This window comes from Sorex araneus, chromosome 6 (genome assembly GCF_027595985.1).
Source record: "Sorex araneus isolate mSorAra2 chromosome 6, mSorAra2.pri, whole genome shotgun sequence".
Taxonomy (NCBI): Eukaryota; Metazoa; Chordata; class Mammalia; order Eulipotyphla; family Soricidae; genus Sorex; species Sorex araneus.
Genome location: NC_073307.1, coordinates 61,116,954 through 61,135,320, shown reverse-complemented (window position 1 = coordinate 61,135,320; position 18,367 = coordinate 61,116,954). Strand labels below are relative to the sequence as shown.

Here is an 18,367-nt window from a genome sequence, read left to right as displayed (position 1 = left end):
CTATGCTTTTGGAACTTTGAAGTCCTTTAACTCCTTTGACTCCTTTAAATCCTTTAACTTCGATGAATATTAACTCCTGGGCATCTGTTTTCTCGAGACACTAAATCCTCAGTTGTCCATAGTTCTTGGCACCTCAAATGCAGGGTCCTGATGGACCCAGGGCAAACTATGAGCTACCCTGGCATGGAATCAGGATAGGCCAAGTACTATCATACGGAACTGTAAGTTAAGAGCATGGACAAATTCACTTATGATCCAAAAGTAACAACTGGATTAGGATCCTGCTAGGGTTAGGAAAGACTACAGTGGCTTGAGAACTGTGGTCTTAGATCTATACTCTGGGATCTTTAGCAAGATGTCCCGAGGACAGCGACCCTACAAGCTTCATGTAGTTTGTGTCCACACAAATTGATGAGAATGATTATTTAGAAGTAAATCTAAAATAGTGTGGAGAGACTAGTTTGGAGGACAGGAGGAGATGGGAATGAGGGCTAGGGTGAGACTGGAATGGGTAGCTTGGTGAGACTAGAAAAGACACGTGGGGAGAACAGAATAAACTGCATCTGATCACCAGGTCAGGTGGGGTATAGTGCACCCTTTCAAACTCCTCAACTACAGGAGGTCCCCTGCAGTTAAGGGCTCTCAGCTGCATAATACCTTTGCTACGTCCAGCTAGACCTGATTGTTCTAAGCGAGATTATTGTTTCCAAGTTGCAAGCCAAAGCTACGGGGATTGCTGTGCCTCCAGGGCCACGAATACCTGTAAATACCACGCCTTTGTAAATAGTTGTTCTTGCTGCATTTTGTATAGACACCAGGCAAAAAACCAAAGCAGCGAGAAGCAATAAGGATAGTACTACTCCCACCTCCACCCACTCTTTGATAAAATAGAGGGGACTTCTACTCTGGTCTTATTAAGGTGGGTAAGGAAGGGATAAAAGCAGGCCATGGTGTGCAATGGCCCAAAAAGCTGCTTCTTCAGCTCGTATCATCACAGGAACCAGGTTGAACAGGAGCACCAGTTTCCACCTCTTGATCTACTGGAGGCGTGGTCTTCCGTGTCAGACGTTCAGGAATCCACACTGGTTCTGCCCTGTCCTGTGGAAAAACACAAACAGAACCCCTGGCCCAGGTTAACACGGGGTCCGGGCCATGCCATACACCAGAAAGGATATCCTTCCATTTAACATATCCTTGGCACACAGGGATCTTTGAAGAATGCCTGTCTGCAGAGGAGGCGCCCTTATCATCAATAATAAAAAAATTTAGAGTAAAAAGTGCAATAGAGATTCTTTCTCGAGGGGGCCGTCCCAGGCCAACTCCCCCTTTTTGTTTTATTAGGCATGCTTTAAGGGTGGAATGGGCACGCTCAACGATGCCCTGTCCTTGTGGGTTATATGGGAGGCCATGAGATAAAGAGACTCCCATCTGGGCACAAAATGCGGTGAATTTAGCAGAGGTGTATGCCGGACCGTTATCTGTTTTCAGTTGGGCTGGGATGCCCCCGGCTGCCCATGCTTCAAGGCAATGAGAGATAACATTTGTGGACCGCTCTCCAGGAAGGGGAGTGGCATGAATGATACCGGAGCACGTGTCCACGGATACATGGAGATATTTGAGCCTGCCAAATTCCGAGAAATGTGTAACATCCATTTGCCAAATGCGTAAAGGCACAAGACCACGAGGGTTTATGCCCATGGAGGGGGCAGGAAGAAAAGGGACACAGTGTGGACAATGTAAAACAATTGCCCGAGCTTCGGCTCGAGGTATTTGAAATCTATGTTGAAGGGTCCGAGAAGAAACATGGAAACGGTCATGAAAATTTTTTGCTAATTGTAAAGGAGACTGAATAACAAAACAAGATGGTCTAGTGAGTGCATCAACACAAGCATTGCCTTCTGCTAAGGGACCCGGAAGGCCTGTGTGAGAGCGGATATGTGTGACAAAAAATGGTTTTTCATGGGTCCAAAGAATTTGCTGTAAAGCAGATAACAAGGAGGCTATCGAGCTGGAGGCCTTTATGAGTCCTGCTACCTCGAGTGAGCAAAGAGCATTTACAACGTATCGTGAATCAGATCAAATTGAAAGCAAAGGGGCAATGCTCAAACACTGTCAAGACAATGCGGAGTTCCACAACTTGAGGAGACGTAGTTGGAAATTGCATACGAATAGGATCTTGACCCTCTATCATATAAGCCCCCCAGCCTGTACTTGAACCATCAGTATAAATGTTTGGAACATCCTGAAGGGGTACATAAGAGGTGACTTTGGGGAAAATTACCAGATGGGTTTTAAAGAAGGTCATTAGTGGATGTTTGGGATAATGATTATTAATAACATTGGGAAAAGAAAATCGGAGAATCGCCCAATCATCATGTAAGTTACACAAAGAAACTATTTGAGTGGAATTATAGGGGGTAATAAGAGTATCTGGAAGTTTTCCAAAGTATTGCAAACAGTCCTGAATACCAATCATAGCCAAACGGGCTACAGCTGCAGGGTATAATTCCACGGCTTTTGCCGGAGAGACCCTAGGATGAATCCACAGAAGGGGTCCCTCCTGCCATAGGACTGCAGTAGGTTGCCCATATGTTGAAAGCACACAAAGTAAAATAGGAAATTCAGGCTGCACGCGTGTATTGCCAGCAGCAGTAAGAGCTTGCTCAATTTTGCAAATTCCATTAAGAAGGTACGCCAGTCTAAGTATTGTCTGGGCGTCAACACCGCTCTAGCCACCTGTTGCCAATCATTTGGCGTCATACAATATCTGAATAAGCCTACTTGAGTTAAGGTAAATGCCGTGTTGGCTCCATACATCTTTACTGATTCTGCCAAGGACTTAATTATTTTAAAATCTAGGGGCCCGTGATATCGCTGTTGATTGTTATCTTCAAAAACAGGATAAGTTAACTGTAGCTCTCACCTAATTTCTGCCCAGAGCCTGGGTTTTGCAAAAGAAAGTCCGCCTCCCGCTTTGTTAAGATAAGGGTGCAGATCATCCTCAGAGCCCTTTAGCGGTAAGTATCGGTCACTATCATGTATCACAGCTTCCTCTTCAATAGGGGGGTCAGAATCCCCGTTAGCCCGTCCCTGCTGAAATTGACGTAGCGAGGGATAAAGAGACGGACGGGTCATGGATGGTTCTTGGGGCCTTCCTTTCTTTTTTGGGGCGCGTCCCTCCGTCAGCAGGGTTCCCCTAGAGGCCTCGCTTTCCACGTCCGAACCCTCCTCTGGCTCAGAGGCTATAATGCCATGACGGCTGCCTCTGTCCTTCTTTGTCTCTTCTAACACTACTTGTCCTGGTTGTACGGCCTTATCGCACTTTTGATCCTTAGAGTAAGCATAGAAAGCAAAAATGAAAAAAAAAAGGGAAAGACAAACAAACATCCAACCAACAAACGAAACATACACATCCATGGATATTATTGTCCTGACTCACCACAGGAACTTGATCGTCACGACTTCTCGTGAACCTTAGTCCTGACTTACCACAGGAACCTCATCGTCACGATTTCTCGTGAACCTTAGTCCTGAATAAATCGCAGCAAGTTCTGAATCCACCGGGGGGTACTGGAGGTCGGGTTCCCCGTACGGGCCACCAGCTGCCACGCGCCGCTTCGTCCAGCGAAGAAACACGCAACTCGGAGGTCCTTTTGGCTATGATTTATTCAGGAACTTTCTCATGCGTTAGAGAAGAAATCAGGAACGGGGACGTGGAGTAAGGAGGAAAAGGGGACGCATGAGGGAGAACCGACTAGCTAGGAGACCTCCCCCCTTATATACCTCTCGCTGCCTGCTTACGCCCACGTGTCTGCATCTGATAGGTTAGTCACAGCTTATGGGTGTGGCAAGACATCCTGTTTCCTTATTAGGAGTTGTTTACGAAGCACGGTGCAATTAACAAGAAACAGGTGTTGTTTACGAAGCATGGCCCCGTGGAGGCTCTCCACAAGCATCTGTCTTCAATCTTGATTTTAAAGTTGGCTGATTAGTATAATGTAGCAGATTATGTTAGTAATTTGGGGGAGAAATGAAGTATTAATAAAGTTTTGGGGAAAGGGTGCTGATCACTGTTAGTTCATAGAAAACAATAAGACTTGCAGTGTATCTGGGTCATTTGTATTCGGGATAATTAAGTGGGTAATCCACTCTGGTCACTTTGTCTTCTGACGTCTTCTTGCTGTGTGCTGGCCTCCTCTTACCACTTCACCAGTCCTAACTTCTCCAGGAAGTGACCTTCAGAGTGCACCAATTTTTTCATTATTAGTGGGCTTATATGTTGGGCCTGTCATTAGATTGGACTGTGTGAAACCATGAGTTTAGTTGGTTAAAACAGTCATTTCAGCTTGCTCAGACTAATAAAATAGGTACTCAATAAAGTATTGCTAATTCTCTCATTGGATCAATAAACCAAGCAGGGTGCTTTACTGGCTCTGCACTCAGGAACTTCTTCTAGCAGTGAACCGGGGACCATGTGGGATGCTGGGGATCAAACCTTAGTTGGCTGTGGACAACGCAAGGTCCTACACATTGTGTTATCTCTTCAGCCTCAGACATGGAAACTTTTATAAGATAATTTCATTGAAGTTTCTGTAGTTATTAAAAAATAAAACTTAAATAGGTCTTTGTGAAAATGACTCACAGAAACTATGTCTGTTTAAAAAGTTTGCTAGTGTTTACATGGGAAGATCATGGACAAACAATACAGTGAGTACTCTAGCGATTCATAGAAAGAAGGCCGCCGTGTGGGTGGTAAGGCAGGGCGAGCTGGGCCTTGGAGAGGAGCTCAGTGGATAGACACGAGTGCGGGAGAAGGCATTTGCAGCAGGTAGGAGCCGTAGGAACTTTGGGTTTACTCCTGGGAGTATATGTTCCTTTAGAGAGTGCTGTGTGAGTGTGGAGATGTGGTACAGTGGGTAGGGTGCTTGCCTTGCAAGGGGATGGCCTTAGTTCAATACCATGTGCACATATGGTCCCTGGAGTCCCACTAGGAGTGGTTCCTGAGCACAGAGCCAGGAGTATGCACCGAGTGCCGTTGACTGTAGTCTAAAAACAAACAAACCAAAACAATAAAAAAGAGATTGCTTCTTATTTTGTTTTGGCTTTTTGGATCACACCCAGTGATTCTCAGCGGTCACTCATATCTCTGCACTCATGAATTACTACTGGTGGTACTTGGGGCATCAAATGGGATGCAGGGATCAAACCCGGACTGGTCATGTGCAAGGCAAACACCTTACCCACTGTTCTATCACTCTGGCCAAAGCTCTGAAACATACAGATAGTTTCAATAAATAAAATCATAAATACGGTCAACTTTGGTAACTAATCATCAGTGCAAATACTTTGTTCTTTCGTGCCTGTAAAATAATAAGTTTCCTAATGTATACTGATTTCTGTCTTCCTCCACCCCTCTCAGAGAGCCCGGCAACCTACTGAGGGTATCTCACCTCAACGCAGAGCCTGGCAAGCTACATGTGGCACACTCGATATTCCAAAAACAGTAACAACAAATCTCACAATGGAGATGTTACTGGTGCCCACTCAAGCAAATCGATGAACAATGGGACGACAGCACTACAGTGCTGTTTCTTTTTTTTTTTAATTTAAATTTTATTGAATCACCATGTGGAGGGTTACATAGTTCTCAGGATTATGTCAGTTATACAATACTCAAACACCCTTCCCTTCACCCGTGCCCATATTCCATCACCAACCACCCCATTAAACCTCCCGCCCTCTCCCGCCCCCCCAGTCCCTGCCCTTGTAAATGATAAGTTTCACTTCGTTTACGCTTTATCTTGGTTACAGTCCATGTTTCAACACATAACTCACTATTGTTGCTAGGGTTTCCCCCAAAAAAGAAAAGACAGTCCCACTGTCAAGGAAGCATTTGATGGCTCTCCATTGCTGAGAATGTAGAGATATTAAGTCCCGCTGTTTGTTACATAACTTTTCTATTTTTTTCCCCCCTCGTCCCGCGCCACCGAGATCACGCCTGTTTAGTAATCACCACGCTGCCTGACAAAGGGAAAACAAACCAAAAAAGATGGTTATTTCCCGTCATCAGCCGGCGTGGGGCTCTGGCTTAGTTGATAGCCTGGTAGAATGTCTGCAAGCAGTTTCTGGAATCAAAGGTAATATGCTGGTATCGGCCCCGGCTCGAGATTCCACCAGCGTCCCGCTGTTCCAAGTACATAATAATTTATTCCCTTGTATCCCATTCCCACGCCACCAGGTCCATGTCAGCTTAATGGACATCATACTATGGTTAATGCCACGCCGCGTTTCTTCCCGAGAAAGAAGGATATTTCTTCTCAGCCGGCGTGGGGATATGGCTTAGTTCAGTCTATAGAGATGGCTATCACTTTGATAGCCTTCAATATTTCAGCAAAAGACTTAGTATTCTTGTTAGGATTTCCCACCAAAGTCCGACCCGCTAAGAAGGAACCATTTCATATTGGTGATGATTAAATGACAATAGGTTGCACGGCCATGGCAGCGGCCTCGCGGCTTTGAATTTCTGTATAAAGTCCAGGGAAAGTACAGCCAGAAATTACACGTCGCTACAAACTTTAACCCTATTATGGTCCCCCCAAAGTCCAACCCATTACAAAGGAACCATTTCATATTGCTGATGATTAGATGACATTAGGCTGCCGAGGCCACGCGGTTTTGGGTTTCTATATAAAGTCCAGGGAAAATTCTGCCTAAAATTCTATCGTTACAATTTTTTACCCTTCAACAAAAAACTCAGTACTATTGTTTGGAGTTTCCCCCCACGGTAAGCCCTGCCAAAAAGGAACATTTACACATTGCTGACAATCAAAAGATATTAGGTCGCGTGGCTGCTATCGCAGCCTCGAGGTTTTGGATTTCTATATGAAGTCCAGGGAAAATTCTTTTGGTAATTGCATCACTCGCTGGCAGCGCCTGGGCCAGAAGCTCCGGGCACACAGTTTGGAGGCATTTTGGGGGCGCCACTCTTGTCCAAAGTGATTCAGTGTGCTGTTTCTTTCTTGCTCTTCGGTGATGCTCAGGGAACCATTTGGAATTCTGAGGTGTGAACCCAGATTGCCCGCATGCAAGGTAAGTAAGTGCCCAGCCCGCTGTACTACCCCTCTTACCCATCCTCTGTATTTGTTTCTGAAACTGCCTTGATGTGGTTTACCTTGTAGGCAAGAGTCCAGTGGTTGGGCTTTTTCCAAAGACTGTGTTCTTCCAGCATTTTCCCCTTTGCAGTGTCTGTCCAGCTCTCTGGGCTGCTGCCAGGCCAGTTCCTCTCTGCATCTCCAGGGCTGGCTTTGGAGTCACTGCTCTCACCCCATCTTAATTCCCCAGCATCAGGTGACTTGCACCTACCTGCCTGTTTTACTTTCAATCAACCCACCCGCGTTTTTCCTGGGGGACTGTGATAGCATTGGTTGAATTTTTGACTGATCAGTACAGGATCAGGTCTCTTCTCCTTCCCCCCGAAGCTCCTCACTCTGTGGCTCACCGCCCCATCAGCTGCCTCTCCACTCCTTTGTTTAGTCCATTCCCCTTACACCACCAGTTCACCTGGGTTCTCTAAATCTTAGCGATGGCTCTTTAAGGCCCCTGGCAAAAACGGAAGTGATGCCACAGACGGCCCTTCAGGAATCCTTTCTAATCTAGCTGCGGTTGCCTGGCTCGGGCCGCCATTGGTCTTGTGGGTAGAGGAGGAATTGGTGCCCTGAGGCAGGGCGGCTGTGAAGGCAGACTTTGTGGCAGGACCAAAGTGCCCTCCGGAGTGCCCCGCGCCTCCCCATGTGTTTGATAAGTGAAATATTGCTTTTCTCCTTCTCCTCTCCTTTTTGCATAGTTTACTTCATAGCAATGTCTTTTCTGTAGACAGGAAGACAGTTAAGTCTATGCTTTTGGAACTTTGAAGTCCTTTAAATCCGATGAATATTAACTCCTGGGCATCTGTTTTCTCGAGACACTAAAGCCTTTGTTGTCCATATTTCTTGGCACCTCAAATGCACGGTCCTGATGAGGGACTAGATGGACCCAGGGCAAACTGTGAGCTACCCTGGCATAGAATCAGGATAGGCCAAGTGCTATAATACGGAACTGTAAGTTAAGAGCATTATAAGTTAAGAGCATGGACAAATTCACTTATGATCCAAAAGTAACAACTGGATTAGGATCCTGCTAGGGTTAGGAAAGACTACAGTGGCCTGAGAACTGTGGTCTCGGATCTATACTCTGGGATCTTTAGCAAGATGTCCCGAGGACAGCGACCCTACAAGCTTCATGTAGTTTGTGTCCACACAAATTGATGAGAACGATTATTTAGAAGTAAATCTAAAATAGTTGTGGGACTAAGTAAAGGAGAAACACAACTCTAGGTGGTATTCTGCCCTTGAGAGGATCTTCTGGCTGCAGAAGATCTTTCTCTTAACTTAAACTATGTTGATTGTGTGGCCTCACATGGGTATAGTTGCTACCAAGGATGCTTGGAAGTATTCAGAACCTGGGTCTGAATACTTCAAGACCTAGGCTATAAGACGGAGTGCGGAGAGACTAGTTCGGAGGACAAGAGGAGATAGGAATGAGGGTCAGTGTGAGACTGGAACGGGGAGCTTTGTGAGACTGGAACAAATACGTGGGGAGAATGGAATAAACAGCACCTGATCACCAAACCGCCTGGCGGCCCTGTTCATTCCTTCATGTGTCTGTTGTCGGTGGCTGCAGCCCGTGTTGGGGGAAACAGATCATGGCCACCAAAAGCATGTGGTGGATGAGAGACCACGCCATTGCCACCGCAGCTCACTCTTTTATTTTGTGAACTTACACAACTCACCAGCACACACGCCTCTGTTCCCTGGCCTTAGGACTCCTTCCAGCCAGAACACTGCAGATTTCACTCTGGAATGCCCTAAACCCCAAAGACACATCTACATAGGCCTGCATCCAGCATTCACTACTGTTGTGCAGGAATGTATTTGGATAAGAAAATTATCCTCATGTCCCGGTGTTTACTATACAACAGGATGTAAAAAACTGTCTCACAGTTGGAGCATCTGGAGTGAGTCTGCTTTTTAAAGATGAGCATTATAGTTGGGGCCAAGGTAGTGATACAGTAGAGAAGGTGCTTGCCTTGCTCTTGGCTGACCCAGGTTTGATACCCAGCACCCGAGATGGGTTCCTGACCCTTGGGAGAAATGATCACTGAGAGTAGAGAAAGGAGTTAGCCATGAACACTGCAGGGTGTGGCCCCCAAATACTGCAACAAAAAAGGTAACTAATGAAGAAAAGAAACCCAAAAGTAAATTCATGTGCAAAGACAATTTCTACAGTAAAACACTTAAAGAACTGAACAGTGGATCCTTAAATCCACTGTGTCTGGACTTATATTATGCTGCAGAAGCCCATGTTTTATCCTGAATACTTATTCTTTGTTCTCTACTCTCACATCCTCTGTGCGTGTCTTTGGTTTGGGGCAAAAACCAACAGTATTCAGGGATTATTCCTACTCTGGATGAGGTAGTCCTGGTGGGGTTCGGGGAAAAGATAAGATGCCACAGATAGAACCTGGGTTGGTCGCTAGCAAGGCAAGTACCATACTTGCTATATTCTGGCCCTTTTAAATAAATTATTTCCAGCACACCAGGAGTGAGCCCTAGGCAAAGGTTCTATTCACCCCGGACCCCCATAAAAAATTAATTTCTTTCTTCAAATATCTTATTTACCAGCACTACTCAAAACAACACTGTGGGTAGCCTGCTAAGGGAAAGATGAAACAAAGGGGGTGCTTTGCTCTGTGACTTTAAGAAGCACATAGTCCTACACATTCTTTTTGCCCTTTTTGGGTCACACCTGATGGATGCTTAGGATTTCCTCCTGGCTCTGCACTCAGAAATTACTACTGCACCAAGCTCCACATTGTCGGCCGAACACACAAACCCAAGGTCTGACTACTTAAAAAAAAAAAAAACTTAACCACAGTACTCACCCCAATAGCCTGGGTCGCTTGATCACGGCGAGATGAGAAGTGCGGAGGCTTTGCAACTTGCTGTGAGAGAGCAGAAATTCCTGATGTACAAAAACACCAACATTGAAATCAGACAGACAGTAAAGGGCTAATGTGCTTGCCTTGCTCACCCTGATCAATCCTCGGCATCTCTTATGGAGCCCAGATCCAGGAGTAAGCCCTGAGCATCTACAGGCATGGACAGACCCCCTCGCACTCATAAAAACACCAAAAATAGCCCCCAAAAGCAAATTTTCATTTGCAAACACTAAGCATCTATGACGACCACGCCTCCTGGATGGTCCCAGACATCATGGTAATTAATACATCAGCAACAACAGCATGATCTTGATTTTCGGGAGCTGCCGCTCTGCCCCTCAAAATAAATCTGTCTTCTATTACATTTTCTCGAAGACCACTCAGCCAATACTAAGTGGTTATTCCTGGCTCTGCACTCAGGAATCAGTTCTGGTCATGCTCATGGAATGGAACCTGGGTCTGAAACATGGAAAGCAAAGGCTCTAAGTGCTCTGATATTGTTCCCATCTAAGTAAAACAGTAGCCATGTCGGGGTCAAATTTTCCTGGACAGGGTCCAAAGAAGTCCCGTCCCCGGAGGGTTGGCACAGCCACGCCCCCTTGTTCCTGGCAGTTCCCGCACCCCCAAGGCCCACAGGCCCCGTACCAGGCCCTGCACTCACCCGCCACCACCTCATTCCGGGTGGGAACCTTGGGTTGATGCCAGGTGCCACCTGTTCTCCCAAGATCAGTTGAAGTGACCCCAAGCACTGAGCAAAACAGTGGCTAAGTGGGTGAGAATCTAAGACAAAATTGATCTTAGAGGCTGGAATGACAGCATAGTGCAGGGCAGGGCATTTGCCTTGCACACAAATCACCGGGGTCCCAATCTCAACATTCCATGTGGTCCCTGAGCACTGCCAGGAGAAATTCCTGAGGGCAGAGTCAGGAGTAACCCCTAAACACCACTGAGTGTGACCCAAAAGCCAAAAAATAAATGAATGGAATTTAAAAATTACAAATAAAATGAAAATGCCGAATGTGTCCCCCAAACAATACCAAGAGCAGAAGCAAAGCACTCAAGTGTGGAAAGAGAAGTAAATGTATTTGGTTTGTTTTGGGTCACACACAGCAATGTATAGGGCTTAATCGTGGCTCTGGGCTGAGGAAATATTCCCGGCTGTGCCTGGGGACCATATTGGATGCTGGGGATCTAATCAGGAGTGATTCCTGAGTGCATATCTTGGAGTCACTCATGTGCATTGCCAGCTGACCCAAAAATGAAATACAGCAAGAAAAAAAAATAAGTTGGACTCATAAGACATAAAGCCAGGGACTGGGGAGATATTCCAGCAGGTTGGAGCTCACCTGTACCCTGCAAAAACTTGATTTCTGACACTTGTTCTTTCCTCTGGGGTGGAACTCATGGCCATGTTGGGGAAGGTCACCATGTCCTGAACACAGACATATGGAGCAGGAGTGATGTCATCCCACCCCATACTATGGGGCGTGAGAATGAGACACCCTAGCGCCCTAGAGGAGCTCAGGGCCTCACTCCCTTCCCCATTCCAATTGGGAGGAAACAGCCTCCATCCACATTTGGGGCTGATGAGCCCAGGAATCCCTCACAAGAAGGCAGATCTACTACAATGACACTAGACTAGAAGGTTCCTGCAAGTTCTGGACTTGCCTGCAGCCACCCCAGGAATAAATCCAATGACCACTGCAGAGGATAACACCTGAGCACAGACCCAACAGGACCAAAAATAGCAACAATGGGTTGGACCAAATCACTAGATACCACACCCTACCAATGCCATATCCCACAGTCCCTATTCTATGTTCTAGGGATGAGAAAGGGACACACAATATCCAGTTAGTGACTCAAAGCTGTGTGAGAACACAAATACAATAGAAGACAAAAAGGCAGATGGAGTTACACTACAGCGGGTCCAGGGACAATGGGCAGGACTATCAATCCCCACTGTCCCACCTGGTCCGGCAAGCACTGCCAGCTGCAACATTGAGTGCAGAGCCAGAAGTAACCCAGGAGAATCACTCTTTGTAACCCTCCCATCACCACCCAAAGGGAATTCCCTGCTGTAGGGTGACAGGGGAGAGGACAAAGTAATGTCATCCTACACCCTGCCACAGAGGCAAGGTGGGGTGGGGGGATAAAGTGGGGGGTGGAAGGAATACTGGGATCATCGGTGGTGGAGAATGGGAATTGGTGGAAGGATGGGTACTTGAGCATTGTATGACTGAAACAAAAGCACGGAAATACGTAAATCTGTTAACTCTACCCTCACAGTGATTCACTAATTAAAAAGATTTTTTTAAAAAGAAAAATGTTGGGGCCGGAGCGATAGTACAGTGGGTAGGGCATTTGCCTTGCACGCAGCCGACCCGGGTTCGATCCCCGGCATCCCATATGGTCCCCCAAGCACCGCCAGGAGTAATTCCTGAGTGCAAAGCCAGGAGTAAGCCCTGAGCATCGCTGGGTGTGACCCAAAAAGCAAAAAAAAAAAAAAAAAAAAGAAAAATGTTGCATAGATCAAAGTACAGTTACTTTGCAAAGACAAGTACTATAAGTGAAACAGAAATAAAGCACACAATATCATTCCTGTCCTAAAATATAATGTTCACTAAATGTTGCTCAAAAGAAAAAAAAATAATCTGAAGGCAGTCTTGAATCCATGCCAACTGAACGGTTCCAATAGATCTGGTAGGAATGATAATTGAGCACTGAGTTAGAAGTATTCCTCTAGTACTGCTGGTTGTGGCTAAACCCAAATAAAAGGAATCTAACAGACAAGGACAAAGTAGCCTCAAATAGCAGAGAGTCGGAGTACTCAGGCCAGGAATTACATCCCAGGACTCCTTCCTGAAACTCAAGAGACAGAGACCCTAGAAACAAGTACCTGCCTGTCACTGCATCATGTCACCACATCATTCTCCTCCCACCTGGGGACAGTGTGTCAGATGGTGTGTCACCATTGTCTGAAGCTTCTGTAATTCCCAAGGATCAGCAGGTGGCTCCATAGAATCACCTGGAGGAGAAGTCAGACACATGAGAACCAGAACGGAGCACAACTGATGGACCTGACCAGCGTCACCCTCAGGCACAGCTCAAAACCCACCCAGAAATACATTACTAGATGTCCCTTCCTCTCCAGGGGACACACAAGTGCATTGTAATCCATGATGCCCTTCGCTCTCACGTAAGGTAAAGGAAGAAGCTGACCTGCTGTCCCGTTGTTTGGGCTCCTAGGTCCACACTAACTGAACATTCTATAATTTTTAACAAACATATCTAGCTGAATAGGTAAAAATCAAATCCTGCAGACAGATCAATAAAACACAGAGAAGGGAGGTCACTGGCCTTGCACACAGCTACCCGGGATTGGCCTCCCTCATCCCTACAGTCCACAAAGCCCACCAGGAGTGATTCCTGAGTGAAGCGTCAGAAGGAAGCCCAGACTACTGGTGGATGTGATCCCAAAGAAAAAACACACACTCAAGAAATGTGAGTTGTGTACTTAGTAGGAAAAAGAACATCTACTATCACAACTTTCTGGAATTTAACCAGAGCAAAATCTGGCCTCAGAGATAGCACAGAGCATGGGGTACCTGCCTGGCATGCACTTCAGTCAAGTTTCAATCTCCATCAGACAGAAAGTATCCCCACGTCTTGCAATGGGTGATCAATGAGAAGAGCCAGAAGTAACCCATTAGCATCACAGGCATGGCCAACTGAAAATGAACCCATTATACTGTGGCAGTCTGCTTCCAAGGCCAGGGCCTGCACTCCTGGCCTATCTCTTACCCCAAAATTCAAATTCTATATAAATCCTGTGAACCCTCTGATAAAAACAGACTGGCATGCAGGCGGAGGCTAGGACAAGGCCCAACTGGTAGTGGTCATGGCGGGACTGTAGACACCTGGCAGCTCCTGGTGAGACCCTGAGCCAAAAACAAGCTGTGATTTCGAAGGCTTGAAGGGGACAGTAAGTGAGAACTTCCCATGCATGCACTTGCCATGCATGCATCCGACTCAACTTTACACCCTGAATCCCTAAGGAGTTATCCCTGAGTACAGCTGGAATTGATTTTGCTACTCCCCTCCCCTCTAATAAAGGCCCCTGTGGTTGTACAAGAAGGTGATTCATTTAGCAATGGAAGGAACTATTCACAGGAAGCTTATCGATAGTACAGCACGTGGGGGGCTGTCCCATGCTCTTGACTGACCTGGGTAGATCCCCTGAATCCCAGCAGCAAGCCTGACAATTGCCAAGTGTGGCCAAATCACAAAAACAGAAACAGAGAAATGAACATGTGAAAATTATCAGCATTGCTGTCAATAATCCTGGCCCATCAGAACCACTGTGCCTGGGGAACACAAAGCCCAGCCCTGCTCCCAGGCTGCTCTCACCGAAGGCCCGCAGGTGGTAGCAGGCCTCCAGTGGCCCTGAGCACATCAGCTGTGGGATAACAACAAATACAATAGAAAACAAAGCGGCAGATGGAGTTACACTACAGTGGGTCTGGGGAGAGTGGGCAGGACTGTCAATCCCCACTGTCCCATCTGGTCCAGCAAGCACTACCAGCTGCAACGTTGAGTGAACAGCCAGAAGTAACCCAGGAGGATCACTCGTTGTGATCCTCCCATCACCTCACAAAAAAAAAAAAAAAAAAGGGAATGCCCTGCCACAGAGGCGGGTTCAGGTGGTGGGGTATGGAGTGAGGGGGTGGGAGAGATATTGGGATCATCGGTGGTGGAGAATGGTTACTGGTGGACGGATGGGTACACGAGCATTGTATGACTGAAACACAAGTACGAAAATATGTACGTCTGTTAACTGTACCCTCACAGTGATTCACTAATTAAAAAATTTTTTTAAATTTTTAAAAAGGAAAATGTTTCATAGATCAAAATACAGTTACTTTGCAAAGACAAGTACTATAAGTGAAACAGATATAAAGCACACAATCATTCCTGTCCTAAAATATAATGATCACTAAATGTTGACCCAGCAATACCACTGCTGGGAATATATCCCAGAAAAGCCAAAAAGTATAGTCGAAGTGACATATGCACTTATATGTTCACCGCAGCACTGTTTACAATAGCCAGAATCTGGAAAAAACCCGAGTGCCCTAGAACAGATGACTGGTTGAAGAAACTCTGGTACATCTATACAATGGAATACTATGCAGCTGAGAGAAAAAAATGAGGTCATGACGTTTGCATATAAGTGGATCAACATGGAAAGTATCATGCTAAGTGAAATGAGTCAGAAAGAGAGAGACAGACATAGAAAGATTGCATTCATCTGTGGAATATAGAATAATAGACTATAAGACTAACGCCCAAGAATAGTAGAAATAAGTACCAGGAGATTGTTTCCATGGCTTGGAGGCTGGTCTCTCATTCTGGGTAACTCAGGGAAGGGACCACCAAGTAAAATGTGGTTGGAGGTCATGTGGGGGAAGGGTGATGCGGGCCGAATACAGACTAGAGACTGAACACAATGGCCACTCAACACCATTATTGCAAACCACAACACCTAATCAGAGAGAGAGAACAAAAGGGAATTCCCTGACATAGTGGCAGGATGGGGTGGGGGGAGACGGGACTGGGGAGGGGGTGAGGGATGTTGGGCTTACTGGTGGTGGAGAATGGGCACTGGTGAAGGGATGGGTTATCGAACTTTGTATGGGGGAAACATGAGCACAAAGATGTATGGATCTGTAACTGTACCCTCACGATGACTCTCTAAAAATAAACTAATAAAAAAAAATGATCACTAAATGTTGCTGAAAAGAAAAAAAATGAAACAGAAGACAGTCTTGAATCCACACCACCCGATAGGGTCCCTGAGATCTGGTAGGAATAATTGAACACAGAGTTAGAAGTACTCACAGAGCACTGCTGGTTGTGGCTAAATCCAAATAAAAGGAAACCAACAAACAAGGACAAAGTAGCCTCAAATAGCAGAGAGTCGGAGCACTCAGGCCAGGAATTACATGCCAGGACTACTTCCTGAAACTCAAGATACAAAGACCCTAGAAACCGGTACGTGCCTGTTACTGCATCATGTCACCACATCGTTTTCCTCTCACCTGGAACAGTGTGTCAGTGAAGCGTCACCATTGCCTGCAGCTTCTGTAATTCCCAAGGATCAGCAGGTGGCTCCGTGGAATCAGCTGGAAGAGAAGTCAGACTTATGAGCTCCAGAATGGAGCACAATTCATGGCCCTGACCAGCATCACCCTCAGGCTGAGCTCACATACCCACCCAGGAAGACATTGCCCAATGTCCCTTCCTCTCCAGGGGACACAGAAGTGCGTTGTAATCCACGATGCTGTTCACTCTCAGGGAAGGTAAAGCAAGCAGCTGCCCTGCTAACATGTTCTTAGGGCTCTTGGGTCTACCCTAACTGAAAATTCTAGAATTTCTGAGAAAACATATATAGCTGAATAGGTAAAAATCAGATCCCGAGTCAGATCAATAAATCACAGGGAAAGGTGGGCACTGGCCTTGCACACAGCTACCCAGGTTTGACCTCCCTCATCCATACCGTCCACAAAGCCCACCAGGCGTAATTCCTGAGTGCAGACTCAGAAGGAAGCCCAGACTACTAGTGGATGTGATCCCAAAGCAAAATCACACACTCAAGAAATGTGAGTTGTGTACTTAGTAGTAAAAAGTACATTTGCTATCACAACTTCCTGGAATTTAACCAGAGTAAAACCCTTTTTATGATGGCCACAGCGATACCACAGAGTATAGGGTGCTTGCCTGGCATGTACTTCAATCAAGTTTCAATCTCCATCAGATGGAAAGGGTCCCCACATCTTGCAAGGGGTGATCAAAGCAGAGCCAGAATTGACCCATTGGCATCGAAGGCATGACCAACTGAAAATGAAACTATTATACTGTGGCGGTCTGCTTCCAAGGCCAGAGCCTGCACTACTGGCCTATTTCTTACCCCAGAATCCAAATTCTACATAAATCCTGTGAACCCTCTGATAAGAACAGACTGGCATGCTGGTGGAGGCTAGGACACGGCCCAACTGGTAGAGTTCATGGCAGGGCTGCGGACACCTGGCAGCTCCGGGTGTGACTCTGAGCTGAAAACAGGCTGTGATTTCCAAGGTTCGCATCCGTCTGACTCAATTTTACACCCTGAGTACTGCTGGATTTGAGATCGCCACTCCCCTCCCCTCTGACAAAGGCACAGAGAAAGTCGTCTGCCAACAGAGATGTGTGAAATTCAGGAATAAATCTCAAGGCTCAGTTCTTTGGTTTGTTTCTTTTTGGGCCACACCCTGGGATGCTCAGAACTTACAGGTCAAGTTTTCACAGATTATGTCATTTTACTCATTCAGTTATGTGATCCTGTGTAAGAAAAGTAGGCGGAACATACATTTGGCCCCAAAGAAATCAAAATGATGAAAGTCTATAATTTTGCTCAAAGACTCCAACGCCTTTATTTCCTTCTGACAGCCTCTTGTTGGAAGTTTTCCATCATGTTAACATCTAAGAACTTCCAATGAGTGTATGAACAGAGGGGCAGGAGAGAGCACACAAGGCTGGAACACATGCTGGCCACATGGAACCTTGGGGACCTTCACCAGTACCCACTGGCACTGCTAATGTGAACAGAGCAGGGCGTAGCTCTCAAGCACTGCCAGGTGTGTTCTCAAATCCCAGCTCGATTGCTCCCCAAGTAGTGAGATAGACCAGGGAGAGTAGCTCAAGGGCTGATCCCCTCCTTTACTGGTGGGGGACACAGCACAGCTCCCCTACATCCAGAGACACATGGACAGAGGGGAAGAGTCCCTGATCAACTCCAAGTTCGTAGCATAAAGGGGGAAACTAAAATATGAGGTTGGAGAGAAGCCCACAGCAGCCAAAAAGAGGTTTGGGAGACACCAGGCAGTGCTCAGGGAACCCTATGCAGTACTGGAGAACAAACCTCTCAGCCGCATGAAAGGTAAGTGCCCTGTCTGCACTCCTATTGCTCGGCATGTTTTTTTTTTTTTTTTGCTTTTTTGGGTAACACCTGGCAATGCACAGGGGATACTCCTGGCTCTTCACTCAGGAATTACTCCTGGCGGTGCTCAGGGGACCATATGGGATGCTGGGAATTGAGTGCAGGTCGGCTGCATGCAAGGCAAATGCCCTACCAGCTGTGCTATCGCTCCAGCCCCCTCAGCTTTTCTTACTTTGTGGTTTTTGGGCCAGATCTCTTGATGCTCAGACCCTCCTATGGGGTATGGGAAGATTGAACCCAGGTCCATCCTGAGCAAGACCAACCTCCTGGCTGTACTAGGGGAGACATCTAAA

At 46.4% G+C, this 18,367-nt stretch overlaps 1 long non-coding RNA gene across 4 annotated transcripts in view; it reads right to left on the bottom strand.

Moving 5' to 3' along the window:
- Positions 1 to 474: 474 nt before the first annotated feature.
- The window catches only part of LOC129405622 (uncharacterized), a 19,640-nt gene continuing 1,747 nt past the window's right edge, over positions 475 to 18,367 (bottom strand). For 2 of the 4 annotated variants that reach the window (XR_008630702.1, XR_008630703.1), the window contains 4 exons: positions 16,138 to 16,221; positions 12,936 to 13,064; positions 9,980 to 10,059; positions 475 to 8,094 (listed from right to left, as the gene is read on the bottom strand). This is a non-coding gene — a long non-coding RNA (uncharacterized LOC129405622). The remainder of the gene's footprint in view (positions 8,095 to 9,979; positions 10,060 to 12,935; positions 13,065 to 16,137; positions 16,222 to 18,367) is intronic. The other 2 variants (XR_008630704.1, XR_008630705.1) reach the window with 2 other exon arrangements.